We start from the raw sequence: 21,999 nt of genomic DNA on the forward strand, positions 1-21,999 counted from the left end.
TTAAGAAGTATGTTTAATCTCTAAATTTTTGAAGGTTTTCTAGAAAATTTTCTGTTATTGATGTGCAGTTTAGTTCCATACTTGGTACGATTTCTATTCTTTTAAATTTGCTATGGTATATTTATGGCCCAAATAAATGTGGTCTATCTTTGTGAATATTCCATGTGAGTTTGAGAACAATATTTATTCTGTTGTTTGATGGAATATTTTTTTTTAACGTTTATTTATTTTTGAGACAGAGAGAGACAGAGCATGAACAGGGGAGGGGCAGAGAGAGAGGGAGACACAGAATCTGAAACAGGCTCCAGGCTCTGAGCTGTCAGCACAGAGCCCGACGCGGGGCTCGAACTCATGGACCACGAGATCGTGACCTGAGCCGAAGTCGGCCGCTTAATCGACTGAGCCACCCAGGCGCCCCTGGAATATTTTTAACATATCAATTAGATCAAGTTAATTGATAGTGATGTTCATCTGTATCTTCACTGATTATCTATTACCTACATCTTATTGATTATCTGTTTAAGTGATTTATCAATTACTGAAAAAGGAGCTGTAGTCTTTAATTATGATAGGGGATTTAGTTTTTCTCCTTGCATTTCTATTAGTTTTTGCCTAACGTATTTTGATGCACTGCTGTTGGGTGTATACATGTTAAGGATTGTTATCTCTTCTGGGAGAACTGGCTCTTTTATCATGCAATGTCCCTCTTTATCCCTGAAAATTTTCTTTGTGTTGAAGTCTACTTTGTCTGAAATTAAGATAGGTATCCCAACTTTCTTTTTGTAAATGTTAGCATGGTATATCTTTCTCTATTCTTTTACTGTCAATTTATCTGGATCTCTATATTTAAATTGGGATTCTTACAGAAAACATGTAGTTTGGTTATTTTGCAATTCACTCTGACAATTGCTATCTTTACTTGGCACATGGAGACTATTTCTATTTTTTTAAATGTTTATTCATTTTTTGAGAGAAAGAGATATAGAGTGAGTGGGGGAGGGGCAGAGAGTGAGGGAGACACAGGATCTGAAGCAGGCTCCAGGCTCCAAGCTGTCAGCACAGAGCCTGATAGGAGGCTAGAACTCACGAGCCATGAGACCTTGACCTGGCCGAAGTTGGATGCTTAACCTACTGAGCCACCCAGGTGCTCCTAGCTTATTCCTATTTTAAGTGATTATTGACAAAGATGGATTAACGTCTACCACGTTTGTAACCGTCTTTTATTTATTGTACTTGTTCTTTGTTCTCTTCCTCTCCCTTTTATGCTTTCTCTGGCTTTAAATGAGCATTTTATATAACTTAATTTTCTCTCTTCCCTCAAGATATCAATTATACTACATTAAAAACAAACTTAGTGGTTGTTCTAGAGTTTGTCATGCAAATTTGCAAATAATTGGCCCAATTTCAATGAACACTAAACTGTTTCACAGACAGTGGAAGTATCTTATTTCCAATCCTTCCCTCCTGCACCTTACAACTTTGCTGTCATGTGTTTCATATCCACAGGCCATAACCATCTCATCCATTGTTGCTATTATTATTTTGAGCAACTATCAATTATATCCATGAAGAGTAAGAACAATAACAGATTTTGTTTTACCTTCATGTATTCCCTCTTTGATGCTTTTCCTTTCTTTATGAAGATCCAGGTTTCCAATATCCTGGCCTTCTTAAGCCCAAGGGCTAAAGTCAGGCCGGCACGGGAAAAGTGTTAAGAAAGTCAGGTGCTACGGAGACCAAGGGATGGGCAGGGAGGGCAGGAGGTGATGAACTCCATTGGGGCCTTGGGGTCATGCTTGTTTTGGTTGAGTGGGTTAAGGACTCTGACAACCCCCAGAGTCCAATAGGGCTGTTCAGCAGCCTTTGCTAGAAGTTCTCACCAGTTTAGGACAAACTTATGCTTATTTTGGGGCTGATTGGAGAAGAGAATTTTTCCCTCGACCCTGCACTTAATCTGCCCTCAAATTTTGCACATCAAACTTGGATAACATACATGCTCATCATCTTGGAGGCTTGTGACCCCAAAGAACATTCTTAAAATTTGTAGGGAAACTTCAAGTGTTCTAATCTTGGATATGAATCCAGGGCTGGCAAGCTAGCAAGGATGGGCAAAGGAAACGTCTCTCTTTCCCCATGAGGCTTGCAGAGATGTGACTCAGAGCCACTTAAGTGATGTGGGTGACATGAGGAAAAGTCAAGGTTGATTTGTTATGTGGAAGAAAAATCTCATTACGGTATATCTTCCAACAAAGACCAAAAATAGTGAAAACTGCCTACATTTTGAGGCTGAAAATAGACAGACTAGAGAAAAACTTGATGTTCTTTTCAGGAAGATTGTGGTTAGGGGTGAGAGAATAGAGCAGCCCCTAGGGGGAACCACAGGAAAATGAGAAGGGCGTTAAGGGAGACCCTGTGACTTGCAGGGCTGGGGAACCAGGAGGCTGAGTTCGGAGCTGACTGTGGTGCCAGCTTGTCCTGTGCCTGATGAGTCATGGTCTTTTCCTGCCTTGGTTTCCTCATCTGTAATGTGAAGAGTTTGTACTAGATGCTCTCTCAGGGAGCCTTCGATTCTCAAATTCTCTACTTCTCTGGATTGACACATTCTGACACAATATGAGTTTCTCTTCTTTTGTTGCACCAGCAGCTGGAACGGACTCATGGGGAACAAGAGGCATCTGTTGGACTGAAGGGCAAGCTGAGTTAACATTTCTCTCCTTTGCTGACTCACAACATCCAATTAAACCATGAGAGAAGTGGTTTTGGTTGGCAAAGCGTGTGTTCCCTTGGTAGGTGTTGAGGAAGCAGACGTCCTTCGGGTCTCTTATAGAATCAATCAGGGCAGACGTCGTGGTGTTTGAAGAGAAGGGAGAAGTGAGGAGCATCGGGAAAGTTATGAATGGAGAAGGAAAGCAAAAGCCAGGGCTGGGTTCTTGGTACCGTCTGCCTGTCCCAGTCCCAGGTGCCTTTAGGGCTGAACTCTGGACCCAGCTGTCTTTCTTCATATCCTCACCTTGCCATGATGTTCAGGGCTCAACTGTCTGGGTTCACACCTCTTCCCTGCCATTTATTAGAAGGGTGAGCTTGGGCAAATGTCTTACCTGCTCCAAGCCTTGGTTCCCTCACCTGTAGATGCCAGAGGTGCCAGGGGTACCTGCTGGAGTTGCAGTGAGGTTAGGTGAGGCAAAACTTGCGATGCCCTTGGCATTGGGCCTCCATTTGATGGTGGTCATTATCACTTGAGGGCGATGGCAGACGTCTCTACCAGAGTGCTCAGAGAGCCTATGGCAGATGAGACTTCCTGACCTTGGGCGCCCCCGTCCAGGGACCAGGCCCCCCCCCACAGAGACTCAGAAGGCTGAGAAAAAGATGAAGGCTCAGGGAGGCTCCTGATGGTAGACGAAGAGTTGGCATCATTGGGTGGTGACCAACACCAAGATCAAAACCAAGCTTCAAACTGGGCCTAAGACCTGAAACTCAGCCTGCCTTACGTCCTCCATCAATAGGGCAGAGCAGAACAGTCAGGACTGTGTCTTTATAGAAGACTCCCAGCTGTGCTGAGGGCCCAGGAGAAGCTTCTGGCACTGAGAGGGAAAGTTGCTTTGGGAGGAGGTAAGAAAGGGGCTCAAGTCAAAGGGATGCATTAACCCCCCCAGAATGGCCAGGAAGGACCACTGTGCCTTTGAGTCGCAGAAGCCACGAGAGCCAAAGTACAGATGTCACTGGAGCCAAGTGGTAGGGCACGTGGGAGGGTCTGGTTGGCACAGCCTCCCTGGGATCCAGAAGCTCAAGCGTGGGCACTGGCACTGAACGTTGACGAGCTCTGAGTTGGTTTGCAACTCTACATTCTAACTCCCTCGCAGACGGATGGCATCCATGTCTGAGGAGTGGTGGGTCATGACAGGATGACTCCTTGACCTGTCCTCCCTTCGGGGCTCTTAAATATATATGGGATATATGTACATATTGTAAAACACAAATTAAATCAAAAGTTGCTGATCTGGAAAGTTACTATGACATAGAGTGACTGGTAATATCATGTGACAAACCAGGGAGAATCATTTAAAATTTTTTTTTTAGTGTTTATTTATTTTTGAGAGAGAGACTGAGTGTGAGCCGGGGAGGGACAGAGAGAGAGGGCGGGGTGGGGGGGGGGAGACACAGAATCCGAAGCAGGCTCCAGGCTCCGAGCTGTCAGCACAGAGCCCGACGCGGGGCTCGAATCCACAAACCGCGAGACCATGACCTGAGCTGAAGTTTGTTGCTTAACCGACGGAGCCACCCAGGCGCCCCCAGGGAGAATCATTTTTCAGTAAATAAGTTCTTTTTTTAAAAATTACTTGTTTTGAGAGATAGAGGGCAAGTGAGCGGTGGAGGGGGGAGAGAGAGAGAGAGAGAGAGAGAATCCCAAGCAGGCTCCAGGCTGTCTGTGCAGAGCCCCATGCGGGGCTCGAACACACGAACTATGAGATCGTGGCCTGATCGAATCAAGAGTCCAATGTTTAACGGACTGAGCCACCCAGGCTCCCCCAATAAATAAGTTCTTTCATTGGAAGCTTTCAAAGAACTCACCCAGAACAGGAGGTGCAGAGAAAATGTGACGGGTAGCATTTGACTTCGAGGAACACGAAGCCAGACACATTTAAGGAGAAGAGGGCATACGGGCAGATAGAACACTTTTATCTTAGGGAATGGTCTTCAGCCGTCTTTGCAGTACGTAACTGTTGCAATTACTACTAACCTAGTCTATTCGGCCGCTGTGTTATGATAGCAACCCATCCTCAGATCTCAGTGGCTTTCGACACTGAACGCTCATTTCTTTATCATGTTGCATAAAGGTGGCTGTGGGTGGCCTGCCAAGGCTCGGAGCCACGCATTTTGCAGTCTGGACGAGCCTAACCTGGAGAAAAGGCAATTTTGGACCCACCGGTTTTGCAGCAGAAGAGAATGTTTGGGTGTTGCAAAACACACTGATGCGTTTCCATTCTACCTTAGCTACTCATGCCGAGCTCGTCACCCCCAACAGTGGGGTGGGGGTTACAATCTGCGTGAGAGCAGGTGCTATGAGTCAACGGCAATGGGAGGGAATATACACTCTTGTCGTGGAGAAGAGAATGAAAATCGGCGGGGAAAACGATACACTCTGATAGGCCCAGCAGTTTTCCTCTCTTCCTTGTAGACAAGGGAAAAAGAGGAGACTACTGGAAATTTCAGACTGACTTTGCATATGGCAGAATGAGTGGATCATTAGCTGGAATCCTTAAGTCAAATGCAGTGTGTCCTCTTCTCTAAGCAGCAACAGTTTCTTGGAACGCAGAGACGGCCGTTCGTTTGGAATTAATGAAGACCGGATATTTTTAGCCATGTTTAGAAGTGGAACTCTTCCCTAAATAAGCGCTTTGTCTCAGAAGGATGATCGAAACCCTTCTGGAAGGCCTAATGGCATGGCTGACACATCTCTGTCCATGTCAGTGTCAGGCGGGCTTTGCAAACCGCGTCGCTGTCCTGTGCGCACCACCCGCCCCGCCGGTGTCCCCAGCAGCCACGCCACACACCTGCTTCAGACGAGCCTGAAGTTCGCTTATCGGTTTGTGGTAAGGTTGGAATCTGTTTCACGAAACACAGTCTGTTTGAATCGGGACAGAGACTCGGTGGCAGAGGAAGAGAGGAGAGGAAAGTCTTTTCAATGAAGATTCTCCCTGCTTCAGCCTCCTAGAGGGCAAATCCCCGAGGCTGAGACATCAGGTCACAGTAAAGCACTCGTTGGCTGTGTTCAGATTGTTTTTCACGATTACCTGCTTTTGTTTTGCAGGGCATTATGGGCTTCAAGAAAGGGTGTCAAGCCTTCTTCTTTTCCTTCCTCTCTTCTTATTTTTAACGTAAAATTTTTTTTTGATGTTTATTTTTGAGAGAGAGAGAGAGAGACAGAGACAGAGACAGAGCATGAGCAGGGGAGGGGCAGAGAGAGGGAGACACAGAATCCGAGGCAGGCTCCAGGCTCCAGGCTCTGAGCCGTCAGCACAGAGCCCGACGTGGAACTCGAACCCACGAGCCGTGAGATCATGACCCAAGCCGGAGTCGGACGCTTCACTGACTGAGCCACCCAGGCTCCCCCCCCTTTTTTGTAATGATGAAAACAAAACAACTATGTTTACATAAATTTATGCCTGGAAGTTTATTTTTTAATTTTATATATTTGAGAGAATCAGAGTAAGTGTGAGTGGGGACGGGGCATAGAGAGAGGGGGAGAGAGAATCACAAGCAAGGCTCTGTGTTGGTAGTGCAAAGCCCAATGTGGGGCTTGAACTCACGAAACCGCGAGATCATCACCTGAGCCGAAACCAAGAGTCGGACGCTTAACCGACTGACTCTCCCAGACGCCCCTGTTGCCTGGAAGTTTTAAACTCTAAGCCAAAAGATCCCTTTCTCCAAACTGAAGACTCGTGCTTCAGGACGCATCAACTCGATGCTGTGGTTAGGAACCCCCTCCTGCTTCTGCCCTCTCACCATGTTCAGAAAATTTGGAAACTAAATCTTAAACCCAGAGCTAAGTTATTTGATTTTCTTTCTGATTTTGTTTTTTTTTATTATTATTTTTTTAAAAAAGGATGTATTTTTTTTTTATAAATTAAAGTTCAGCTACCCTCTGTCCCACCCTTCCTGAAACCATTTTAACTCATTGTGTTCTCTCTCGTTCTTCGTTCATCCATCTATCTGTGTGCGATGCCTGTACTGTTCTCAGTGTTTTCAGGACCAAGTTCTGACCTCCTGCTGTGGACGTAAGTGCGTAGCTCCCTTACCCACGCCATCCCCTTCCCCCGGTTGGTAATCATGTCATGTGATTTGGTTCAACAAGTCTTCCATTATTATGAGAGTTATAATGGCCTCTTCTTTGGTTTGCTTCTCTAAGGGCTGATGCGTCTTTCCTCCCCAAGCTTCTTTCAATAACCATCAAACACTTCACTCATCTATGTGTTTTGTAAGTTCCTGGGACCTCCCCTTTGGAGACCCCCCACACTCTTGCTCTGGTTCTGGCCCGCTGGTTTCCAGATGGGCTGCACAAGCTGCTGTCCTTCATCATCTACTTGGAAATGTCCTTTTTCCTGCATCTTCTGTTAGATCCCTGCCTCCCGGAGCCCTAGTTTTCCTCTTTCTTGGTTTTCTTTCTCCACAAGGTAGAGCACGTCCTTTAGCAGACTCCTGATAAAGGTACCGGGAAATAAATATTTGAGATCTGGCCTAATGGTGTCTTTACTCTGCCCTTGTATTCGATTAATAGCTGGTCGTGTGTAGCATTCTAGGATGGAGACATTTACCCTCGCAGACGTTTGAAGGCACCACCTTGTTTCCAACGTTGCTTCTGAGCATGGTTGACAAGTCTTCTGATCCCTAATGCTTTGTATAAAACTCCCCCCTTTTGTTCGTTTTAGCTCTCAGTAAGCTTTTAGGATCTTTTCTCTTTATCAGTGTTTGTGAGATGTCACCGTAAGGTGCCTTGACGAGGGTCCTTCTTCATTCACCATTTCATTGTTCAGTCCCTCCGATTCAGGGATTTTTTTTTAAAAAAAAAATTACTAATCTGATAATTTCCTCCCTTTGGTTTTCTGTTCTTTCATGTTGTGATTCTGTTCCTCAGATGTTGGACCTCCTGGATGGGCCTGTAGTTTTCTTGTCTTTCCTGTTTTATTTTCCTTCTCTTTGATTTTTGGTTATACTTTCTGAGGGATTTCCTCTAGTTAACGTGCCAACATCTTATATTGATTGTTTTTGAAGTTTATTTTGAGAGAGAGAGAGAGAGAGAGAGAGAGAGAGAGAGAAAGCACTCCTGCACACGAGCAGGGCAGTGGCAGAGAGAGAGGGAGGCAGAGAGAATCCTAAGCACTGCCAGGATGCAGGGCTCGAACTCATGAACTTCGAGATCATGACCTGATCCAAGAGTTGGATCAAGCGTCAGATGCTTAACCGACTGAGCCACCCAGGCGCCCTTTGATTTCTTTTAGTTTTGCTATGACGTTTTTCCCAGATTTTTGGTAAATAAAAATTGTATATATTCATGGTGTACAACATGATGTATACATTTGAAACGATGACCACAATCAGGCTAACTAACACATCCATCACCGGACGTAGTTACCACGGCGTGTGTGTGTGTGTGTGCGCATGTGTGTGTGTGGTGACAATACTTAAGACCAACTCTCTAGCAAATTTCAAGAGTACTAGACAGTGTTAGTGGCTATCGTCACCATGCCATACATCGAATCGAATCCCCGGGACTTATCTTAAAACCAAGTCTGTGCCCTTTGACCAACATCTCCCCACTTCTCCAACCCCCTCAGCCTCTGGTTGCCATTGTTTTATTCTCTGCTTTTCTGAGTCTGGCCTTTTTAGAATTCACAGAGAAGTGAGATTTGTTGTGGTGTTTATAACTTCTGAAAGATTTCTTGTTCAGTAAATATTCTCATTTCAGAACAAAACACCTTTTCTTGTTCTATGGATGCAACATATATATTTTTTTGCTTTCTGTGAGTATTCATTATTACCCCGTGAAAAGTTTTCTCTGCTCTCTGCATTATCTCTGTTTCCTCTAAGTCCCTTAATTAAATAACTAACTAATTAATTTCTGTTTATTATTTAAGTTTCTGCTTCTGGGGTGCCTGAATGGCTCAGTCGGTGAGGCGTCCAACTCTTGATTTCGGCTCAGGTCAGGATCTCACGGTTTGTGGGATTCAGCCCCTCGTCGGGCTCTGCGCTGACAGCACGGAGCCTTCTTGGGATCCTGTTGCCCTCTCTCTCTGCCCCTCCCCTCCCCTGTCTCTCAAAAATAAAAATTTAAAAAAAGTGTCTGTGTCTTACTCCTGAGTTTCCATAGAGGCCTTGACTGGTTGCCCAATTTTAAGAATGTGCGGTGACAATCTAGTTGGAAGCTCTATGTTCACAGGTGGGGCTTGTCGAATAATGAGCTTCACGGGAGACTGAGGACTTACCTATTTCCTGCGGGACTCTATATATTAGCATCCGAACATGTTTCCTTTGGGTCCCTGAGTTTCTCAGTGGAGTCGCTTTCTGGTATCTGCTGGGACGGTGTTATGGGTTGAAATATGTCTCCCCAAAAAAGGCATGGTCAAGTCCCCAGCACTCAGAACGTGATCTTTGGAAGTGCGGTTGCTGCAGGTGTGATAGGTTAGGAGGAGGGCACACTGGACAGGGTGGGCCGCTAGTCCAAAGTGACTGGTGTCCTTGTAAGATAGACATGTACAGGGACAGGCCATGTGACAACAGAGACAGAGACTGGAGGAACACTTGCCGTCTCTGGAACCTGGGAGAAGAAAGGCAGGATCCCCTCCTGGAGGCTCGAGAGGGAGGGTGGCCATGTGGACACCTTGATTTTGAACTTCCAGCCTCTAAGACTGAGAGACGTTAAACTTCTGGTGTTTGGGGCCTGCTGTCTGTGGCTCCTTGTGACGGTAGTCCCAGGACACAGTTCCAGAGAGTACAGACGACTGACCGCTGCTTGCTGCGGAGGCTGAGGGGCCAGCGGCTCGGAAGGGACACGTCCTCAGGACAGTGAAGATCATACTCAGTGGCCCTCGTCCCTTCCGTTGTCACTGTAGGGTCTCACCTTGCCCTATTCTTTTTCTTTTTTTTTTTTTTTAATAATTTATCATCAAGTTAGCTAACATACAGTGTATACAGGATGCCCTCGATTTCAGGGGTAGATTCCCGTGATTCATCACGTCCATACAACACCCAGGGCCCATCCCAACAAGTGCCCTCCTCAATGCCCATCACCCACTTTCCCCTTTCCCTTGCCCGCCCTCAGTTTGTTCTCTGTAGTTAAGACTCTCTTATGGTTTGCCTCCCTCTCTGTTTGAAGCTATTTTTCCCCTTCCCCTCCCCCATGGTCTTCCGTGAAGTTTCTCAAGATCCACAGATGAGTGAAAACATATGATCTCTGTCCCTCTCTGACTGCCTTATTTCACTTAGCACGATACCCTCCAGTTCCATCCACGTTGCCGCAAATGGCAGGATTTCATTCTTTCCCATTGCCAAGTAGTAGTCCGTTTCGCCCGATTCTGCGCCCCGTGTCCCCAGGGCCTGCAGTTTCTTTGCTTCCGTGGCTCTTGGACGTAGCCTCCTGGTTCCTCTGGAGTGAGGAAGGGGTGATCCTCACGGGGCTGCTGTCTAGGCACCCGCGTCCTTCGCACTCAGACTCCCAGCTAATCCTTGTGTTTTCAGCCTCAGCTCACTCCTGAAAAGTATCTGGAATCTCCTGTTCCTGAGCGACCCACAACCACATATCAAACGTCCTGTCCTCAAGTTCCTCAGCGGAAGGGAATCCGCCAGGCTTCTGGGAACCCCCCAGGTCTCCCCCACAGAATTGAGGGTGCCCTCTTCTGCTCCCCTCCCCCAGTGTCTACTCCATGCATTCTCCCAGACCTCTTCCTTTGGTTTCCATCTCACTTGGGGTTTATGCAGGGAGGTCTTGGAGGGACGTGTCTGTGTCTGACGCATCTGGGCATCACCTCTATTTCCCGGCCCAACATTTTCACAAAAGAGCCCCTCAGCACACATGTGTGGAATAAATGAAGGAATTGAGATTGCTAAAAAAAAAAAAAAAAAAAGAACCAATCCACCCATCCTTTCTAAATGGAAATTTATATTTCAAAGTTTAAAAAAATGAGTCAAGATTGGAACTTTGGTGTAGTCTGATAATTGTAAAACCAAACATCTCCTTGCTCAGAGTTTTGAATTCCAATCAACTGCGAAAGTTTCTTGGCTCGTCTCACGTTTGGGTTTGACATCCTTAAAATTAATCGGCTGAGCATGGTTTATAGCTCACAAAATTCTGGGAAGAATGCTATATTTTTCACTGGGCAATTTTACACAGATTTTCCTAGAGCCAGCTCAGTGCTGGCGATCTTTTCATTCCCCCCAGACGGAGGGGTCTAACATGCTCCCCCATAGTTACCTGTTCAAGCTAAATAAAAAACTCTTTCTGGAGGGTGTTTCTTCGCAAGAATGCACATTGTTTCAAGGTATTTCCTGGGCACTGGAAGTCAAAGACTTGCTGGAGGGCTCAACGATCTGCCTCATGTCTCGCTGGGCAGATGCTTTAGTGAATGTCTAATTTCTATTTTTGGCTTTTGGGTCCATGTGCCATGGGCGACAAAGACTTCACTTCCTCTCTGTTTGGTTCAAAAACGGTTTTAGGAAAAATCACGGGAAATCAGGATGGGGCACATTTTGACTATTAGCAGAAGTCATCGTGGAACGACCTTGGTGAAGATGCAGTGGGCCAGACTGATCAGCTAGCCCAGGACTCACATTACAAAGTCACCCCGTGGGGGCATCTGGGTGGCTCAGTAGGTTGAGCATCAGATTTCGGCTCAGGGTAATGATCTCATGGTTCATGGGTTCGAGTCCTGCGTTGGGCTCTGTGCTGGCAGCTCGGATTCTGTCTGTCTGTCTGTCTGTCTCTCTCTCTCTGCTCCTTCCCTGCTCATGCTCTGTCTCTGTCTCTCAAAAAATAAATAAACGTTAAAAAAAAAAAAGAAAGTCGCCCTGTGAACCGTTTTTATTTCTGCATCAGGCAGGACTCCTTTGATTACAAGTGTGGGAAACCTGACTCAAATTAGTGTAAAAAATGAATAACTTTTGGCTCACATCATCAAAGGGAAAGTTGAGACGGATGGGGTGGGACCAAACTGTGGGGTAGACTTGGTTTTAGGACATCTGGAACCGGGAAGCTGATGGCACCCTCCCTCTCTATCTCTCCCCTCTGCTTTGCTCTCTCGGGCTGGCTTCCTCCAATGGCTGCAAATACGGTGGCTCCTGGGCTCGTAGCAGAGAAAGCCTGAGACTGGCTGGCTCTGGGCACAAGCTGGAAACCCCTGAGAAGAGCTCGGTTTCGACCTCCCGTGTCCTATAGCCCATCCCTGGATCAGCCAGTGGAGGTGGTGCTGGAAAGTTCTGCAGGAAAACGACAGCTCTCTTTTGAAGCACGTGATGAGAGGGCGCATGAGGAGAGCACATGATGGAGAACACAGGGTTTTCCTTCCTAGCCTCACAGCCTGGTGCGCTCTAGTAATTGCAGGTGAGATGTCTTTTCTCTTTAGACCCTCAAAAAGTGTTGCAACAGCATCATTTCAGCAGTGGGTTGGAGCAGCGGGAGGGTCGCGTCAATAGGCAGGAGTCAGGTGCAGCGGGAGCGCGGCAGGGGGTAGCCAGCCCAGCAGATCTTTTCTATCATTGCCCTTGAGCTTGGGGTTGGGTGGGGCTGAATGTGGAGCATCAGACGTTTATGGCCTGGGGCAGGGAAAGAAGTGGAGGCTAGAAATCAGGTAGAGGCGACTGTGGTTGAGAGAGCCCTGGTTCCTGGAGGGTCGGCGCTAGACCTGTCCCGATGTCGCCCTGCACAACTGCCGCGCGGTCCGTAGGCGAGGAAACTGGGCAGCAGAAAGCTGAGCTGACTGGTCCAGACCCGTGGGGCGTTAGCGGCACAGAAGGCACTAGGGCGTCATTCTCACTTCCCGCTATGCCGCTCGAGGAGGCTTGCGACCGGCTCGGGGTGGACGGAGGAAGCCCAGCTACCGTCCGGCTGTGGGGTCAGTGGAAATCTCAAATCCTCGTCTTTAGTTGGTCTCACCATCCTTCTTCTCTTGAAAGAATACAGCTGCGTCTCTGGAGCATTTGACGTTAAGCTGCCTCTGGAACCTCACGCACCCCCTGTCCGAGAAAGTCAACTCCAGCCCCGTGGGCAAATCTGAGCATCTAACTACAGGCGCTTGCCCTGAGCTTCGAAAGTGCAAGCTGTGCAAGCAAGCCGGGAAGCCTGGACACTCTCCCTCCATCCACCCTGAGTCCCTTCTAGGAATCTGATTTTTATCTTTTTAAAAAAATTTTTTTAAATGTTTATTTATCCTTTTGAAAGAGAAAGAGTGTGAGTGGGGGGAGGGGCAGAGAGCGAGAGGACACAGAATCCGAAGCAGCTCCAGGCTCTGAGCTGTCAGCACAGATCCTGACGTGGGGCTTGAACCCACGAACTGCATGATCGTGACCTGAGCCAAAGCCGGACGCTCAACCGACTGAGCCACCCAGGAGCCCCCTGATTTTTATGTTAAAGGCAGAAATGCCTGTTAACTTTCCTTTTTGTCCTTTTTCAGTGCTTTCTAAGCATTGGCAAGAGCAGCATTTAATGCGCAGGACTGTCTGTCCTCAGGAATGCTCACTTCTCTGGCCGGGGAAGAGGTGCTCCCAGGAGAGTTTTGACCGGAAATGCTCGTCGACTGTGTGCCCTGACCCCCCACCAAGGAAGATGCAACTATTTGCCCCTCTAGTTGATGTCTTTGTGGAGGTGCATGTGGAGCCGATGACAATGTGATCATCCTTTCATTTTAGGGATCTCGTGATCTTAAGATCAGGGCAAATTATGCCCAAGTGGGACTCTGCCTATAATGCTGTAGTCTTCCTGTCTGCTTGTTGTTCGCTGAATCTATTGATGCTTCTTGGGAAGATCCTTTTGGTCTCAAGCAATATCCTTGGGGCTGAGGAGTTGAGGGCGTGGGCTGTGACCCAGAAAAGGCCTTTGCAAGTGTGGAAGGCAGTGAGGCAGCTTGTGACTTGCCAGGGGATCAGGAGCTCATCTCTCAACCGGGGACAAAGGTCACGGTGATGGGCTTCTCTCAATTCCCCAGGTGTTAGCCCAACCCGTTTCTTTAAAAAAATTTTTTTTAAGTTTATTTATTTTTGACAGAGAGAGAGAGAGAGAGAGAGAGAGAGAGAGAGAGAGTGTGAGCCTGGGAGGGGCAGAGAGAGAGAGAGAGACACAGAACCCGAAGCAGCTTCCCGGCTCTGAGCGGTCAGCACAGAGCCCGACATGGGGCTCCAACCCACAAACCGTGAGATCATGACCTGAGTTGAAGTTGGACGCTTAACGGACTGAGTCCCCCAGGCACCCCAGCCCATCACGTTTCTGAACATTCCCACAAACTAAATGGGTCTCCATGTCAACTGAGATACAGCATTTACCACCTCAGGGTCATGTCCGTTGTGTTATTTACACTTTCTTCTCCATCGGCATGGACTTACTACGTTGAATTAAAATGGTTTTTGAGGGGAAATCATTTCACATTAAAAAAAGAAAAGAATTACGATTCTACTTAAGGGCATTCTTCCACATTATATTATCGCATAGATGCGATGGTGCGATTCATTATAATAGTCTGGACCTCTGGGCAGATTTTACGTGTTTGCTGGTTTGATGGGGACTGCAAACAGCAGATGAAACCGATCAGAAGAAATGCCATGGGAGAGGTACCAAAAAGAACAGTAAGAGAGGCCGTCTTTTCAAGAGAAGAGGCTCAAAGCCCGAGAGGCAACCAGGACCAGGAGTCCTGTGTGTGACTGAGCTGGAGACTAATTAAACACAATATGGCATCTTCAGTCCCGTGTGGGTCCAGCAGTATTTCTTCTTTGTGTCTGTCACATGATACACATAAACACAGCTGTTGGAACTGAAAGAAACTTCAGAGCTGATGTACTAGGCCTGTACTGGTCGGGGGTCTGTACAGGGAAAAGGAGCACTTCTAGCTGTTATGGGCAGAAAGGGTTCCATTGTGGGGAAATTTGGGAGGGTCAGTGGAGTAGGCTTGGGGTTGGGCCTCCAGGAATGATTCCCAGGACTCCCTAGTCTCTCCCCTCGCCCTTTCTGGAAGGTGGGGACACAGGGGCTTCCCTGGAGAGCCTGTGTGGCCACCACCTGGGGTAGGAATGGACAGGGGTTGGGGAGGGACGTGGACACATCCTTGGCTATTGCCTGGAGGCTGGAATGTGGACTCTGTGATGCCCAGCCCAGCTGCCCCTGCACCCCCACCACCCCTTGGCACCTGGGAAGCTGGAGTTTCCTTTAGAATTCTGTCTACCCTCTACTCTGACATTTCCAGAGGAGACAGCTCCCAGCAGCCAAGGACAAGCCTCCAAAATGGGTGCAGGTGTGAGCCATTAACGGCTGACACCCGCTTTGGCTGAGGTGGGGGCCCCAGGCCACGAAGGGTCTGGAGGAGGCTCCCTAGCACCCGCACACTCTGCTTGCCAGCAGAAAGTCTCCGGTGTGCATCCCTCCATTTTTCCCACGTCACACCAGAACATCCACATGGGGAAGCCTAGCTCCCACCCAGAGCCCTAAAAACTAGCAAACCTGGGAATGGGATGTGCGGCTCTCTAACTTGTGCCAAAATGTATGGGGAGAGGTGCTGAGGTCAGTCCAACGCGACCTTCAGTGGGAAACTGAACTGAGAGCTTCTGTGGTTTATGAGGTCCCTCAGGTGGCCGGGGCCCAAGACCCTCGATGTTTGGGTCAGTGCTGACATTTGAGATGGTTTCCTCCTGGGACCAGGTGGGGGAGAGCAACTTAGACATTTCAGTGACAATCATAAATCCCAGTGATTAAGGGAGAAAAAAAGAACCCATAGGAGCCTGGGTTGAGTTGCCACCACCTGCCACCAGCTTCTAGAAGTTTCTCTAGTCACAAGCGGTGTTGGAAAGGGTCTAGATCACCTGAAAGTAATGTAACCTTGCGTGTCAACTATGCCTCAATAAAAAAAAACAAAACAAAAAAAAAAACCCCACTAATTCCTAAGACCAAGCAATATTTGAAAGGAAATGGTTGTATTCTTTCAAAAAATTTTTTTAATGTTTTTATTTATTTTTGAGACAGAGAGAGACAGAGCACGAGCAGGGGAGGGGCAGAGAGAGAGGGAGACATAGAATCCGAAGCAGGCTCCGGGCTCCGAGCTGTCGGCACAGAGCCCCACGCGGGGCTCGAACTCACCAACAGCGAGATCATGAGATGAGCTGCAGTGGGACGCTTACCCTACTGAGTCCCCCTCAGGCGCTCCGGAAGTAGTTGCATTCTTAATTGCAAAGAGAGAGTGCTGAAAGGGAACATCTAGGACACAGGCTTGTCCAGTTAACCTCTGCGGGGCCACACTGCTTGGGACAGGAAGTCTTAATCTGAGGTTGCCTTATTTGCAGCAGGTGATGGCCTTGGACCCAGGGTTCCCCCCAGTGCTGAACTTGCGGACACCAACCAATGAAGTGCAGCCAATGTCCCTGCATCATGGGGCCCGGTCCGCGGCTGCCCTGTGCGGTGGGGTTGCAGGTGGGAGTACCGGCGTCCCATGGGTAATGCGATGGCCACGCTGAGCCTCTGCTCATTTCTTCTTCATCTACAGGCGCCGGGCAGGGAATTGCCACAACCCAGGCCCCCATCTCTGTCCCCTAGGCTGACATTCTGCCCGCTGAACCTTAAGCTGCGGAGGAGAGAGGCTGGCTGTGTGCATGGAGGTCTCTGTTCTTGGATGCCCTGCGGAAGATTTCCATGAGGATCTGGGCTCGAATACAGGCAGCCAGAAGGAAAGTAGCAATTGCACAGCTGTTTAGGAAGGACAGTACACTGTCAAGGTGGGAGAGAGGGCAGGTCCAGAAGTGGCCACTGCCCTGAGGCTACAGGGGTCTTTTCTTTTTATGGAGGTGGGGGCCTTGGGCCACAGGATGGAGTGATGTCTACTGGGGGCTCCTGCCAATCATGAGGGAGAGTTTTGGACCCTACAAGGTTTGCACTGCCTCCCTCCCGGCAGCCTTCCCCCACGGAGGAGGCAGACTGAAATACAAATGCATTATAATGAACCTCGGGGGTCACCCTGGGGCAGAAGTTCAAGAGGTGAGCACAGGTTTTGCACCTGTGGCTCCTGGTCTGCCAGCCCCCTGGGGTGTTACAAGCCTCAAGGCCACGATGTTGAAAGCCACAAAGGCAAGATGTTGTACCCTCAGGCTTGTAAAGTGTCGCCCCGGGTATCACAGCCCAGGCCTCCCAGCTCCTGTCTAAGCTGCCTACTCTAAGAGGGGACAGGCTTGGTTTCCAACTGTCTCCCCCTCTTCCCTACATTTAAAGGGGATAATCTGTGGAGAGGAGTTAATGATATCTTTACACTTGGCTGGACGAAGATCTCAAAGTCATAAGTATCTGTTAGACGTTTCTTCATCTTTCCTGTTAATCTCACAAAGAGCCCCATGGTGCAGAGCAGGGGAGGCTTGGGGGTGTTGGAGACCAGGGTTTGGGCTGAGCCCTGCTCTGGCCCCCAGGGTTTTCTCACCTATAAAAGGAGGCCATACTCTCGCCTGACAACAAGAAAAAATAACAAATATCTATTTAAAGGTGGGGGGTGGTGGTGATGTTTGAGATAATGGAGGTAATGTGTATTAAAGTGTAGTGAAATGTGCAAGGGGCGGCTGGGTGGAGGGTGGTGATGTTGGGGCAACCCAGATAATGTGTATCAAAGTGTAGTGAAATGTGCAAAGCCTGGCAAGTTGTTTCTCAAGAATTTTCTTGCAGCTCTGAGCAAGGAAAGCGCTCTGTGTCCTCTTGGATGTGTCCTCGAGTGGCACCATCGGCCGCAGAGTCAGAACCATTATGTGGAGAACTTTTAAAAAAGAAGTCGTCCCATTTTCTTGCCTTTTCACTGGCGAACAGAGCTTTGCTCAGCAGAAGGCCGGGGGCGGTGGGGGGGGGGGGGGGATGTTGATTGCTGGGTTTTCTGTTTGAAAGGGACGTTATTAGGAGAAGTCCCGATTCAGAAACTTCAAGGAGAAACGGGAGGGCGTGGTGAGGGTGGAGGGGGGAGATTGCATTTCCTGTTTGCCTTCCAGATGGTGTTGGAAAACACTGCAGGAAAACCATGGATACCCACGGAAAAAAAAAAAAATTCCAAAACTCATTCTCTTTGCCACCAGGGGCCCAGCCCTAAAGGTGACGAGTGCAAGAGGTGGATTTCTTTTCAAGAGTCGGCGTTTGCGGGAGTCCAGCTAGAGGCTTGTAGGGTGAAGACAGCGTTGGGAGGGCAACATCAGCCTGCAGCAGGGGCCAGAAGCAACAGAGCTCAGAGAGTCTGGTTTTCATTTACAGTTGGGTCAGGCCCGCGGTGGGGAGGGGGAGAGGAGGGGTCGGGAGGAGGGGAGGGGAGGAGGAGGGGGAGGAGGAGGAGCTGGAGAGAGCCCTGACTGTATCCCTGGATCGGGTCCAGTTCGGAGCTCAGTCTTCCACTGAGGGCCGCCGAGTTCTCCTGCACTCCAGCCTCCAGCGAGGACCCGGAGGGCTTTTTCCTCCTCCGCCCGGAGCCCCTCTCCGGCAGAAAGGAGAGCAGACGCAGTGAGCGGGAGAAACATGCGTCAGATTCGACCATAAGTGAACGCGGGAGCCCAGGGACACACACGTCTTCAGGTTCGCTCAGGGTGAGTGCCATTGCCCCTCTGCTTTCCCGAGTCTTCGGGCAAGAAGGAAATGCTTTAAACCCGGGGATCGTCTCCAGGAGGCTCTCCCGTTCGCTTGAGTCTGTTTTCTGGACGCCTTCTCCGTCTCTGGAAGATTCTGCTGAGTTGCCTTTCTGGCTTGGTGGCCCCTGGGTTTCTCCAGCTTGGGTAGGGCCGCCGCTTGCCCGCGAGCTCTTGGGCTGCCGTCGGGTGGCGCCTCGGGCTTTCTCTGCCTGTCCCTCGCCAGCCCCGACTGTGGTGGTGCCAGGCTTGCTGCCGTCTGTTTTTGACGGCACTCGGTAGGGACCTGCTCTGTTTTTTTTCTTCTTTATTTAATTAATTAATTATTTATCTTTAGCATGAAATTTATCGTCAGATTGGTTTCCATACAGCACCCAGTGCTCTGTGAGCAGACGTGTCTTGGCTAGAGGATTCAAGAGCTACATGTTGAGCAGCTCTCTGGGGAGATTCTCTCTGAATTCTCCCAGCTGGGGGTGTCGGGGGCGGAGGGGGGGGGGCTTTCTGCCCGGGGCCTGGCGTGGGCGGGGGCTGGTGGAGCACATCTGTGGCCTTCAGGGGTGACGTTGGTGCCCAGGCTCGGGGCGAGTCAAGAGTTCTCCAGCCGGTGCCGCCGGGCCGACCTCTTTTGAGGAACCTGAGGTCACTATTGCAGTCTTTACCCTCGGGGGTTGCAGAGAGGAGCTGCCGAGGTCGAGGTCAGAGGAGGAGAAAGCGTTTGGTGTCTGGGCTGCGTGCCCACTGGATAAGGCAGGCCTCCGGGGGCTGTGGGCCTGGCCCGTGGTGCCCACATGTGCTGCGGGTGCCAGACTGGGACGCCCAGAGGCCTGTTCCCTGGCCGGGAGGGCAGGACGTGGGTCCTCGCTTGCCCACGATGGAAAGTGTCTCCTGAGAGCTGCCAGCCAGCTTTGGGGACCTGTTTCAAGAGCCTGGTGTGTTAGAAAGTGGGCCGGGGTTGAAGCATGGGTGGGGTCCCTGGGCAGGCCCAGGGCAATACTGGGTCTGGGGTGGGGGGAGTGTAGAACAAAAATCAGCAGCTCACAGCCTAGCCCCAGGAGCAAACTTAGAGGCTGGTCCGGACACCCAGACTGGCCTGAGTGTAGGGCTGTGTCCTGCACCCAGAGGGAGCACAGGGGTGCTGACCCGTGCCCGCCCCTCCTTGCCCTGCACACAGCTATCCCCACACGAGAGCTGTAGGATCCGAGAGCCGCAAAGGTGCTCGGAGCTCATGTGGGCAGATTTTTCCCCTGCCTGGGATCCCCCAACCTCCCAGGGCATCCATTCTTAACAGTTGCGAAGCCTGAACAGAAATGGCTTCAAAAACCAAACATTCTTTGTTCCTGACCAGCGTTCTATTGGAAAGCAGTTGGCTGTTGGACAGTGTACCAGAACTTCTGAGTTCTTTGCTGGGCGAAAGGTAATGGCAGAGATTCTTGGTTGGAAGCCACTGAGGTGTGGCCCGCTGGTTTTAAAGATGCAGAAGCAGGGGTGGGGGCCCCGAGGTGCCAAATTATTGCTTGCAGAGGCCACAGAGCCAGTACGTGGTTGAGATGGTGGGCAAAAGCATCACCATTTCAGGAAAGCAGATGTCCGGGCAATGGAGGATCCCAGACTCACTTAACATCTGAACTGGAACGGGCTCTTTGATTTGTTTTCCCCAGAGGATAGTGTCCTTCTGTCCTGTTCTGTTCTAAGTAATGGGACAATGGGTTTAGGCCCCCTAAGGCTCTCCCAGCCCAGCGGAGGGAGAAGGAGGTGCTAGGAGCTGGCAGGGACGTTGGCCGTACGACCTAAGAGCCTGAGGAGGCCTCCTTCATTCAGGTCACCTCTGGGGCTGGGGCCCAGAGGGGTGGGAACTGTATTTTACTTGGTTCTTAATGTGGGCTTGTTGCTGAGGGTGAAGGCACAGGGATGGGGAGGTGAGGGGCTTTTGTAGGAACTCTGTATAGGAATGGCCGTGTGATCTTGACCGTCTTTGTGGAGGCAAGGGATTGTATTGCCGTGAGGCTGAGTTTTCTCTTTTCCTACTCCAGCAGGGAGACAGCCATTAAGAAGACACTGGGTGGAGAACAAGACCTGGGAGGGAATGGCACACAGCAAGGTGGGGAGGTGTGGTCGTCCTGCTTTTTTCTTAGGGGGGAATTGGAGGGTGTGGCCGGGGAAACCTCTAGACGGTTAGCCTGTGGCCCAGGCTCTTCCGTTTCCTGGGAGGAAGTGTGCCCCTCTCCACCATGCCGTGGCTGTCCACTGATGGCCTGTATGACAAATGTCCAAACGAGGGGTCGTAAGGACCTGTTTGATACCAAGTCTTTCTGAACAGAAAGGTCTTTTCTTTCTGCACCTCCCTTTATAACAAAGTGTTTAGCATTCATACATCTGACTCTGTCCTCGTGAGCCCCTTTTGTCCTTTTTTTGTTGCTTAGAACCTAACACGTCACTGGTGATAAAGCAGGAGGAAACATCTCTAATCGATGATCAGTGATTGATTCCTACGAGGCTCCCCCTCCGACCGTAGTTTGGGGTTAGGGGGCCACAGAGGCCACCGCTGTATGCCAGCTTGAAACCAGTCTTCTGTCCCTTTTGAGAGTCGGAGAGGGTTCCCGCCCTGGGAGCTTGCTCAGCGTGTTTGGACAACCGGATGAAGTATGGTCCCTCCCAGTAGCCTGTACCACCCGCCACTGTTATGTGAAATTCCACATTTAGGGTTTAAAAGTCACCGACAAGCCACAGATTCTGCCCCGTGAGACCGTCTCGCAAGGCATGCTGATGGCCTCAACCCACACTTGTGTTTGACCATTGGTTTTGTCACTGTTCTCTTTGGAACAACCTGAGGATCTGTTATCTTTTGGAGAAGAATCCCAGGCTGTTTCCCCATCTGAGTGGGACACGGTGAGGCGGTCCCTTAGGGTTTATGTGCCATGGCTGCGTAAACATCCACTGCCGGAGGCGTGACCTGACATTAAAAAAGAAAAAAAAAATCCTATTAGTAGCTCTAGCCGAGGAAACGAAAGCCTGACATAATTCAAATTTTAAAGCAGGGAAGCATCAAAAAGTTCCTGTACATTCAGACAGCTTTGAGCAAGACAAGGACGGTTCTCTTCATTCCCCACACTTCCAGACATGGCTTCTGTCTTTCCAGTGTGAAAATTCTGGAAGGTTCTATGCTTTAAAGAAAAGATGCTCTTGGTTCTCTCTGCAGCATGGCAATGGCCCCCGACACCTCACACTCAGCACACACTGTGTCCTGATTGACGAAGGGGGGGGGGTCTCTTCATGATGTTAATCTTTGGAAGCACAGTTTTCAACACCTTCTGGTCTCCTGGGTCTGTTCTGGGAGGAAGACGAAATTCTGGCTTAGCACATTCACCCGGGTGTAGCCTTTCCTGAGAATGCAGAGTGGTTTTCTTTCCTCTAGAGGGCGGTGTATCTTTCCGAGCCCCAGAAAAATCTCGCAAGGGGTGGGAGTCCTTCAGGGTGGGGTTTCTGGGTTTGCAAGGGTTGATAGACATCTCAACAGGGTTCATGGGTAACTTTACACTGTTTAAACACGTATATTTTTAAATGTGCCCGTAATATCTGAAGTAGATATAAATTTAGAATTTTATTTTATTTTTTTTTTTCTGTGCTCAGGTATTGAAGTGAGATTATGCGTTGAAACGAGGCATTCTGTACTCTAAA

At 49.3% G+C, this 21,999-nt stretch overlaps 1 protein-coding gene across 4 annotated transcripts in view; it reads left to right on the forward strand.

Moving 5' to 3' along the window:
• Positions 1-17,580: 17,580 nt before the first annotated feature.
• Positions 17,581-21,999, forward strand: part of COL6A3 (collagen type VI alpha 3 chain) — an 80,567-nt gene continuing 76,148 nt past the window's right edge. For all 4 annotated transcript variants that reach the window (XM_049614617.1, XM_049614613.1, XM_049614614.1 and 1 more), the window contains exon 1: positions 17,581-18,285. The gene's annotated coding sequence lies outside the window, so the exon portion shown is untranslated. The remainder of the gene's footprint in view (positions 18,286-21,999) is intronic.

Source organism: Panthera uncia (assembly GCF_023721935.1).
Source record: "Panthera uncia isolate 11264 chromosome C1 unlocalized genomic scaffold, Puncia_PCG_1.0 HiC_scaffold_3, whole genome shotgun sequence".
Classification (NCBI taxonomy): domain Eukaryota; kingdom Metazoa; phylum Chordata; class Mammalia; order Carnivora; family Felidae; genus Panthera; species Panthera uncia.